This window comes from Neophocaena asiaeorientalis, unplaced genomic scaffold (assembly GCF_003031525.2).
Source record: "Neophocaena asiaeorientalis asiaeorientalis breed wild unplaced genomic scaffold, Neophocaena_asiaeorientalis_V1.1 scaffold659, whole genome shotgun sequence".
NCBI classification, from domain to species: domain Eukaryota; kingdom Metazoa; phylum Chordata; class Mammalia; order Artiodactyla; family Phocoenidae; genus Neophocaena; species Neophocaena asiaeorientalis.
This window is the reverse complement of record NW_020173776.1, coordinates 339,695-349,811: the sequence shown is the minus strand read 5'-3', so window position 1 is coordinate 349,811 and position 10,117 is coordinate 339,695. Positions and strand designations below refer to the sequence as shown.

Here is a 10,117-nt window from a genome sequence, read left to right as displayed (position 1 = left end):
ATACCAGTCTGCATCTGCTAACCCCAAACTCCCACTCCATCCCTCCCCCACTCCCCTCCCCCTTGGCAACCACAAGTCTGTTCTCTATGTCTGTGAGTCTCTTTCTGTTTTATAGATATGTTCATTTGTATCAGATTTTAGTTTTAGTTTTTTGTTTGTTTGTTTCTTCTGGCAGAGCCTTGAGGCTTGTGGGATCCTAGTTCCCTGACCGGGGATTGAACCCAGGCCCCGGCAGTAAAAGCGCCAAGTCCTAACCACTGGACCGCCAGGGAATCCCCATTTGTGTCATATTTTAGGTTCGACATATAAGTGATATCATATGATATTTATCTTTCTCTGTGCAACTTACTTCACTTAGCATGATCATCTCTAGGTCCATCCATGTTGCTGCAAATGACATTATTTCATTCTTTTTTATGGCTGATATTCCATTGTGTGTGTGTATATATATGTTTCCATATAGTCTTGGCTATTGTAAGTAGTGCTGTTATGAACATAGTGCTGTTATGAACATGTATCTTTTCGAATTAGAGTTTTGTCTGGATATGTGTCCATGAGCCCACCACTCCATTTCTGTGCCCTCTTTTGCAGCAGGACTGCCTGGAATTCAAATTGTCTTCTCTGGCAGTCTCTACTTTTTACCTCCCATTGTCTCTTGAACACATTCCAATAACGTTCATACCCCACCAAGCCTCAGAATCCGCACTTGCCGAGGCAGGACCGGCTACATCATTTGCAGGGCCCAAGGCAAAGTGAATACGTGGGGCTCTGTTCAAAAGTGTATTTTTTCCCTACAGTTATCGTAACAAATTACCACATGCCGGGTGGCTTAAAAGAACAGAAATTGATTCTCTCACAGTTCTGGAAGCCGGGAGTCCAAAATCAAGGTGTCAGCAGGGTAGGTTCCTTCTGGAGGTTCTGAAAGAGAATCCATTCCTCGTGTCTCTTCTAGCTCCCAATGGCCACAGACAGCGCTTGGCGTTCCTTGGCTTATAGATGCATCACTCCAATATCTGCTTCTATCTTCACCTTCTCTGTGTGTCTTTCCCCGCTCTCCTCCCATTAGGACATCTGTTGCTAGGTTTAGGGCCCACCCTAATCCAATCTGATCTCACCTCAAGATCTTTACCTTAAGTACATCTGCAAAAACCCTTTCTCCTAATAAGGTCATATTCGGGTGGACATACCTTTTGGGAGAGGGGTCATCATCCAACCCACTGGAAAAAGTTGCTTAAGAGTTTCCAGATGGCGACAGAAGAGCATTAGACTAGCGCAAGACCCTGCTGAGAGCGGACTGTCCAACTGCACAGGTTGCGTGCCCATGAGGCGGGAGCGTGACAAGGTCATCCACGGCCTCCCTCCCTGCTGTCAAGTCCAATGGTGAGTTCTGAGTCCTCATCTTACTGGAGCTCTCCGGGCATTTGATGCAGTCCATCATTCTGTCCTCTCTTCGACCCTTGCTTCCCTTGGCTTCTGGGACAGCAAGCTCTCCTGCTTTTCCTTTGATCTCACTAGCCAGTCAGTGAATCCTCAATGCCTTCTGCTGGCTCCTCCTCTCAGCATCCTCTAGCGTCTGGAGATTGCAGAGCCACAGGGCCCTGGCTTTGGACGGCTTCTCTCTGTGCATTCCCTCCTTTGAGGGTCTCATCTGGTGTCAGGTTTTTAAATGTCCCCCCTGCTGCTCTGAACCCTCCTCTGGGTGCTAGACAGACAGATCCAGTTGCCTGCTCGACAGCTCCCCTTCGAGGTCTAATAGGCCTCCCAAACTCAACACGTCTAAACTGGAGCCCTCCCCAGCTTTCCCCGAGTCTCCTCCACGTCACTTAATGGCATCTCCAGCCTTCCAGTTGCTTGGGTGAAGACCTTCGCATCATTGTAATGCCGCACTTTCCTCTCATAACCCAACAAGTAGTCTCAGCAAAAGCTCCCCATCCCACTCAGAGGGAGGTCTCCACTTCTTGCTGTGCGTGGCTCACAAGGCCCTCTGTGATCGGGTCCTCCTCTACCTCACCCACCCCATCTCCTGCTAACTTCACCCCGACCTTCACTCCCTCATGCTGTTCTAGTCCTCCCCCACCCCACCTGCTTGTTCCTTGATTATGCCAAGCACACTCTCACCTCAGGGCCTTTGCACCTGCAGTTCCCTCTGCCTGGCGTGATCTTTCTCCATTCATTCAGGATCCTTTTGCTCCCTCACTTCATCCAATCCTGTTCAAACGTCCCTTGGTCAGGGAAGGCCTCCCTGACCACTGTGTCTAAAATGGCACCCTCTGGTCTCTCTCTCGTCCCGTCCCCTGCTTTATTTTTATCCCTTTTGCTCTGTGTCAGTCTTTCCAACTCGAATGTGAGCTCCATAGGTTTAGGGACTTGGTTTTTTCACTGCCATCACCCCCACTACTAGCGCAGTGTGTCACACACACACACACACACACACACACACACACACACACACATATTTGGCCGCGCTGCACGACATGTAGGATCTTAGTTTCCCAACCAGGGATCGAACCAGTGTCCCCTGCAGTGGAAGCGCAGAGTCCTAACCACTGGACCTCCAGAGCTATTCCCGTGGCACACGTATATTGAGTCAAAGAGTGACTCAATCTGACCATGTTGCCCTCCCAGCTTAAAATCCGACAAGGCTCCTTCACACCTAGGTGCCTCTGCGCATGCTGCACTCTCTTCTCGGAAGGTGCGTCCTGCTCCTAGTCTGCCTGGAAAACTCTTATTCATCCCTTAAGACCCAACCCAGCTGTCACCAGCTTTGTGAAGCTCCCATGTCTCCAGGCAGTTAGCCAATCGTTCCTCGGTGACCCCGCAGCATCCTGTACAGGCCTCAGTTAATGTCTGAGTCTCATGCGATTTGTCTGTCTGTCTTCTCCAGTAAGCGGTGAGCTTCCTGAGGGCAGGCGCTGGGTCTTCTCATCCCTGTATCCCCAGAGTCTAGTCCAGTGCCTGCACAGCTATCAATAAGTATTTGGAAAAGGTTTGCTGTCTGAACGAATAAATGAACCAACAGATGAGGGAAGAAGGGAATAGAAAGGAGGGAAAGGGGGAACTATTTCTTTCTCAGTAGGTGCTCTCAGGGTTCCTGGGATCCCTGTTCTCCAGACTAATCCTGACATGCTGCCCCTCATCCAAAGTTTCTAGAAACAGGTGCTAACCTCTCTGCCACAGTGACTTAGTTTCCACCACCCCCAAATTAGGACCCACGATCTGACAAGTTTAAGCATGGGTTTTAGAGACAGTAAGACTGAATTCTTGAAATCTGTCACATGCAGGACCGATGGCTATTCAGGTTTATTTTCTGGTGAATGTGACCAAGAATCAGGGCTTGTGGATCTAATATATATTTGCTAGAGATTATTTGAAAATACAGGTAAGTGCAGGGAAAACCCATCCACAATCCTACATCCGAGATGCTAAACATTGTTACTATTTTGACATAACTTCCTCTGGCATGTATGTAGGCATCAACATATGTGCATGTGTGTATATGAAACATAATATATACCTGTAAGTGCATATGTAAAATACATGAATGGAATCTCCCTGCACCTTCTATTTCATACCAATGGATCATGTTGTAGCAGATGCCTGCCCACTCTCTTCATTCCATGAGTAGCTGACAGTTGGGTGTCCACACCAGACACCCCAGGAGTCCTGGCTCTGCCTAGAATCCCCATGCTGCCCCCACCTACAAGCAGGACCTCTAGATGTGCCAATGTGCCCAGAGGGCCAGGGCCAGCTGTGGGTAAATAGAGCAACGGGGGGCAGAACCAGGAGCTGGGGTGACCCTCCCACCTATTCTCCAGATCCTTCCTGTGAGGTCCAGGAGCTGAGGCAGGGGATGGAGGGAGAAGACATTTCCACAGAGATGGAAACTGGGACCCTGCTTGGAGAAATCCAGCAGTGGGGGGCTCTGCAGGCTGAACTGTCAGAATGCTCTGTTGCTTTTTCCCAGACATTTCTGGCACGTCATGCTGGATGGTGTAAGAGACACTCAGATTTTCTCCTCTATGTTAAAAAACAGGCAAAAAACCAGTAACAACAGTCTCCCTCAATCACTCTTTTTCCTTGCCTCTCCCAAGGTAACACCTTTCCTAGAGGGAAATTATGGGAATAAAAAAGATGGTTAAAGAAGATGTGATACAGGGACTTCCCTGGTGGTGCAGTGGTTGAGAATCCGCCTGCCAATGCAGGGGACATGGGTTCAATCCCTGGTCTGGGAAGATCCCACATGCCACGGAGCAACTAAGCCTGTGAAGCCACCACAATGAGAAGCCTGGGCACCACAATGAAGGGCAGCCCCCACTCTCCGCAGCTAGAGAAAGCCTGCACACAGCAACGAAGACTCAAAGCAGCCAAAAATAAATAAACAAACAAATTAATTAAAAGATGTTGTACATATATACAATTGAATATTTCTCAGCCATGAAAAGGAACGAAATTGGGTCATTTGTAGAGGCGTGGATGGACCTAGAGAGTGTCATACAGAGTGAAGTAAGTCAGAAAGAGAAAAACAAATATCGTATATTAACACATATATGTGGAATCTAGAAAAAAGGTACAGATGATCTTATTTGCAAAGCAGAAATAGAGACACAGACGTAGAGAACAAATGTATGGATACCAAGGGGGAAGGGGGGATAGGAGGAATTGGGAGATTGGGATTGATGCATATACACTATTGATACTATGCATAAAATAGACAACTAATAAGAACATACTGTATAGCACAGGGAACTCTACTTAAGACACTGTGGTGACCTAAATGGGAAGGAAATCCAAAAGAAGAGGGGATATATGTATATGTATAGATGATTTATTTTGCTGTACAGTAGAAACTAACACAACATTGTTAAGCAACTATACTCCAATAAAAATTAATAATAATAAAAAAAGATGGTTAGTTGTTTTGTTTAATAAAGTGGAACCTGGGGGTAAGAACTTGGCTGGACACTAGGGGGCAGCAAAGTGCTCCTATTCTTGGAGGAAGACAAGAAAGCCTTTCACATCCAGCCGGTAAGGGGAATCAATCTTTAGCCATATGGCAATAATGGCTCAGGCACTGAATTTACAAATGACTGGCCATCACCCACTCCAGCGTCAATATTTGGAAAAGAAATAAGAGTTTAAATCTCAGCTGAGCCACTTAGGATATGCCCTTGGGCCAGTCGCAAACTATTTCAAGTTACTCATTCTTTTATTTATTTATTTATTTTTGGCTGCATTGGGTCTTCGTTGCTGCGCGCGGGCTTTCTCTAGTTGCGGTGAGCAGGGGCTACTCTTCGTTGCGATGCACGGACTTCTCATTGCGGTGGCTTCTCGTTGCAGAGCACGGGCTCTAGGTGCGCAGGCTTCAGCAGTTGTGGCGCACAGGCTCAGTAGTTGTGGTGCACGAGCTTAGTTGCTAAGTGGCATGTGGGATCTTCCCGGACCCGGGCTCCAACCCGTGTCCCCTGCATTGGCAGGCGGATTCTTAACCACTGCACCACCAGGGAAGTCCCAAGTTACTCATTCTTAAACTAGGGATACCTGCTTCCCAATATCACACCTTTTTCGTATAGTTTTCTTGATAATTAAGTGGATTAACTAAGGTAATAGATAAAATGCTTGGCATAAAGCAAGTGTTCATATGTTAAATATTATTATTACCATATAAAGAACCAAGGGAATAGTTATTTGAATACCTATTATGTGTGAAGCACTTTGAATCCTTAGAGCAATCAAGTGAGGAATGACGACAAATTAAATGAGAGATTGAATGACAGATTAGAGGTTAAAGAATATGGCCAAGGCCAAGTAGCTAGCAACAGTAATAGCAGCTAATGAGAAGCAGGCACTAATTATGCGCCAGGCACTCACTGTTCTAAGTTGCATGAATTATCTCACTTCTTACAGAAGTCCTCTGGAGTGGGTACTATGATTATGCCCATTTGTCAGAAAGGGAAACTGAGGCACGACAAGTAACTGACCCAAAGTCACTGCTTTCCCCTAAGGTTGGCTCTGTCTTCTTGATCTCCAATTCCCAAGTAAACCCTTATGAAATAATCATCAACGGGTATTTATTGTATGCCAACTATTTACGAGACATCGTTGTTGAGCACAGTGAAGACTTGCGCTCTTACTGAGGGACATAAAGGAAGACCTGAATGTTTGGAGGGATGCACCATGTTCAGGAATGGAAAGACTCAATAGCATAAAGATGTCAGTTCTGGCATACAGAATTCATAGTTACGAGATAATAAAAAATATAAGTATTGGGCTTTGACCCGGTTGCTGGCACAGAGCTTCTGCAACTCTGTAGTTTCCTAAGTGACGAGAGCAGTAGGAGCACCTTTTGTTCCAATATTTGGTTTTTAACCCTGGTTTCTGACACAGGGCTCCTGAAACCCTTGTAATTACCTGGGTGGTAGGAGTGTCTTTTGTTTTCATGAGGCGACTCTGGGTGGGCTCCTGGATGGCTCCTACATGGGGGCTGGTCACCAGAAAGACGGAGCCATGATTAGAAGCTTGGGATTTTCAGCCCTTGTCCCCCATTCTCTTGAAGAGGGAGAAAGGCTGAAAATGGAGTTAATGTTCAATCATGACTATGTGATGGAGCCTCCACGAAATCCCAATCGTATGGGCTTCGGAGAGCATCCACATCGGTGAAGAGCTGGAGATGCCGGGAAAGTAGTGCACCTGAAGAGGGCATGGAAGCTCCACCCCCTTCCCACAGAACTCGCCCTGTGCCTCTCTTGCATCTGGGTGTTCATCTGTATCCTTATCATATCCTTTAATAAAACTGGCAAATGTAAGGAAGTGTTTCTCTGAGTTGTATGATGAGCTGTTCTAGCAGATTAATTGAACCTGAGGAGGGGGTCATGTGAACCTCTGATTTATAGCCGATTGGTCAGAAGCATAGGTGACCTGAACTTGCAGTTAGCATCTGAAGTCGGGGTGGGGGGCATCTTTTGATACTGAACCCTTAACCTGTGGGATCTGACACGATCAAATTGTAACAGAACTGATGTGAGGGAGTTCCTTGGTGGCCTAGTGGTTAGAATTATCTGGGCTTTCACTGCCATAGCCTGGTCTGGGAACTGAGATCCCACAAGCCACCTGGCATGGCCAAAAAAAAAAAAAAAAAAATAAAAAAAGAATTGATTTGAATTCTCAGTCACCCTGCTGGTGTCCAAGAATTGCTTGTGGGTGTGGGGAAGCACCACCCCACACACACATTGGATTTGTGTCCAGAACTGAAATAATAGCTAATGAGGGTTTTAAAAAATGTGCCAGACTGTAAATACTGTTTTGCAATATTTTTTCGTTTAACATTATATCTGAGTTCACTCCCTTTCAGTGCACATACAGATACACATACAGAGTCAGTGCTTTAGAAGGATGTATGTCAAACACTGGTAACCTCTAGGGATGAGATTAGGTTTGGAGATGACTGATGAAAGGGAACTTTTACTTTATTCTTTTGTTTTTGTTTTCTTTTTAAAATAAGAGTGGAGGGGCTTCCCTGGTGGCGCAGTGGTTGAGAGTCCGCCTGCCGATGCAGGGGACACAGGTTCGTGCCCCGGTCCGAGAAGATCCCACATGCCACGGAGCAACTAAGCCCATGTGCCACAACTACTGAGCCTGTGCTCTAGAGCCCGCGAGCCACAACTACTGAAGCCCGCATGCCTAGAGCCTGTGCTCCGCAACAAGAGAAGCCACCGTGATGAGAAGCCCGTTCACCACAACAAAGACCCAGAGCAGCCAAAAAAATAAAAATAAATAGAAGACATTTAAAAAAAAAAAGAATGGATTCATGTAGGATGGACCTAGAGATTATCATGCTGAGTGAAGTAAATCAGACAAAGACAAATATCATATGATATCGCTTATATGTGGAATCTTTAAAAAAAGGCTACAAATGAACCTATCTACAAAACAGAAACAGAGTCACAGATGTAGAAAGCACACTTATGGTTACCAAGGGGGAAGGGGGAGGAGGGATAAATTGGGAGATTGGGATTGACATATACACAATACTATATATAAAATAGATCACTAATAAGGACCTACTGGATAGCACAGGGAACTCTACTCAATACTCTGTAATGACATATATGGGAAAAGAATCTAAAAGAGAGTGGATATATGTATATGTATAACTGATTCACTTTGCTGTACAGCAGAAACTAACACAACATTGTAAATCAACTATACTCCAATAAAAATTAATTTAAAAGAAAAAAAAGAATGGATTCATGTGTTACTTGTGCCATTAATAATAAATTTACATTTATAATATAATGGTACAATCTTAGTGAATGGGAATTGGAATCAAAAGTGTTTGCTGTCCTTCTTAGAATGTTCTAAAATGTCAAGGCAGTTGTTTGTGTTTAACTGTGAACAAATAAAAATTTATTGTTTTGCACTAAAAAAAAAAAAGGATGACTCCTATGACTCTGATCTGTGTGATAGGCTAAATGGTGGTGCCATTCTCTGAGAGGTGGAACACTGATGAAAATCAGGTTGAGGGTCAAGAGCAGGGAGGAGATGATGTATTTGTTCTTGAATTTGTTGAGTCTGTTTCTTTTGAAATATCCAAGTGGAAATGCCAGAAGGGCACCTGCATACATGAGGCTGGAGCTGGACAGTTTGGGCTAGAGGTGCAAATATGTACTATATTGGATATTGTCCTTAACAATATTTTTTAATAGTCAGCAGAAAAGCATTTTACATGACTCTTTATTGTAATGATCAAAAGTGGAAGATATATGGGCTTCCCTGGTGGCGCAGTGGATGAGAGTCCGCCTGCCAATGCAGGGGACACGGGTTCGTGCCCCGGTCCGGGAAGATCCCACATGCCGCGGAGCGGCTGGGCCCGTGAGCCATGGCCGCTGAGCCTGCGCATCCGGAGCCTGTGCTCCGCAACGGGAGAGGCCACAACAGTGAGAGGCCCGCGTACCGCAAAAAAAAAAAAAAAGAACTGGAAGGTATAGCATTAGAAGTAAAACTCAGGGAAAGTGATCCTGCAAAGGTGACCAAATACACGGGTTTCAAGTGCTCTAATTTGACTGAAGAAGAGGACTTAGAGTACCCAGGAGAGTGAATGGACATCCAAGGTGTCTGACACGAAGCTTGCAGACCCAAACATGGCCTGGGAAAGGGGAGTTGTTGTTTGTGCCTGCCTGAGATTTTTAGATAAATTAACTAATCTAATTTACTTAATAACTAATACTTAATGGCTTTTATTATATGTCAGTACTGTTCTAAGCGTTTTATAAATTTTAACATACTTCATCCTCATAATAACCCCGTAACATAGGTAATCTTATTATCATCACCTGAATTTTACAGGGAAAGAAGAAATTGGGGCACAAAGAGGTTAAGCATTTTGCCTAGGACATATAGCTAGCAAGAGACATACTGAGATTTAAACCTAAAGGGTCTGGCCCCGAGGTCCATGCTTTTTTTAAATTTATTTATTTTGGCTGTGTTGGGTCTTCGTTGCAGCATGCGGACTTCTTAGTTGCCACATGTGGTATCTAATTCCCCGACCAGGAGTCGAACCCGTGCTCCCACTGGACTGGGAGGGAAGTCCCCATGCTATTTTTTTAAGGCCAACGCACATGAATTAGGAGGTCCCAACCAGCTTTTTAAAAGGACTTTAAAAAGTTCTAAACATGGAAAAGTTCACTTGTTATACATGGAGCGCCTGCTTTGAAAGGCAAATAAGATTTAAACAATGTATTCAAGCCAAGAGAAATTTGGTGGGCCCAGCTGTCATTGCCTCATACCTCATGCCATGAGTTTTGCAGGTCCAGTTTACCACATGATGGGATGGAGAAAGCAATGAAGATTATGAATTTCCTCTGTGCTCACGCCTTTAATCACGAGCAGTTTATGAGCTATTTAGAAGAGATTGATCCCAAGTATGCAGATTTACTGAGCTGCCATCTCCAATCAAGGACTTTTTGGAATGAGTCCCCAAATCCAATTTGTTAGACCTCCAGTGAGTCACAAGATTATATTTTCTTATGGATGTGACAAGACATCTGAGCACATTGAACTTGAAACTGCAGGGGACAAACAAAAGCTCTGTTGATTTGTTCAAGGAAATGCAGACTCCAAC

General features: G+C 45.0%; 1 non-coding gene across 1 annotated transcript; it reads right to left on the bottom strand.

Annotated features, from left to right (window-relative positions):
* Nucleotides 1-200: 200 nt before the first annotated feature.
* TRNAK-UUU (transfer RNA lysine (anticodon UUU)) lies at nt 201-272 on the bottom strand. Its single transcript has one exon. It is a non-coding gene; the product is annotated as a tRNA-Lys (tRNA).
* Between the last annotated feature and the right edge of the window lie 9,845 nt (nt 273-10,117).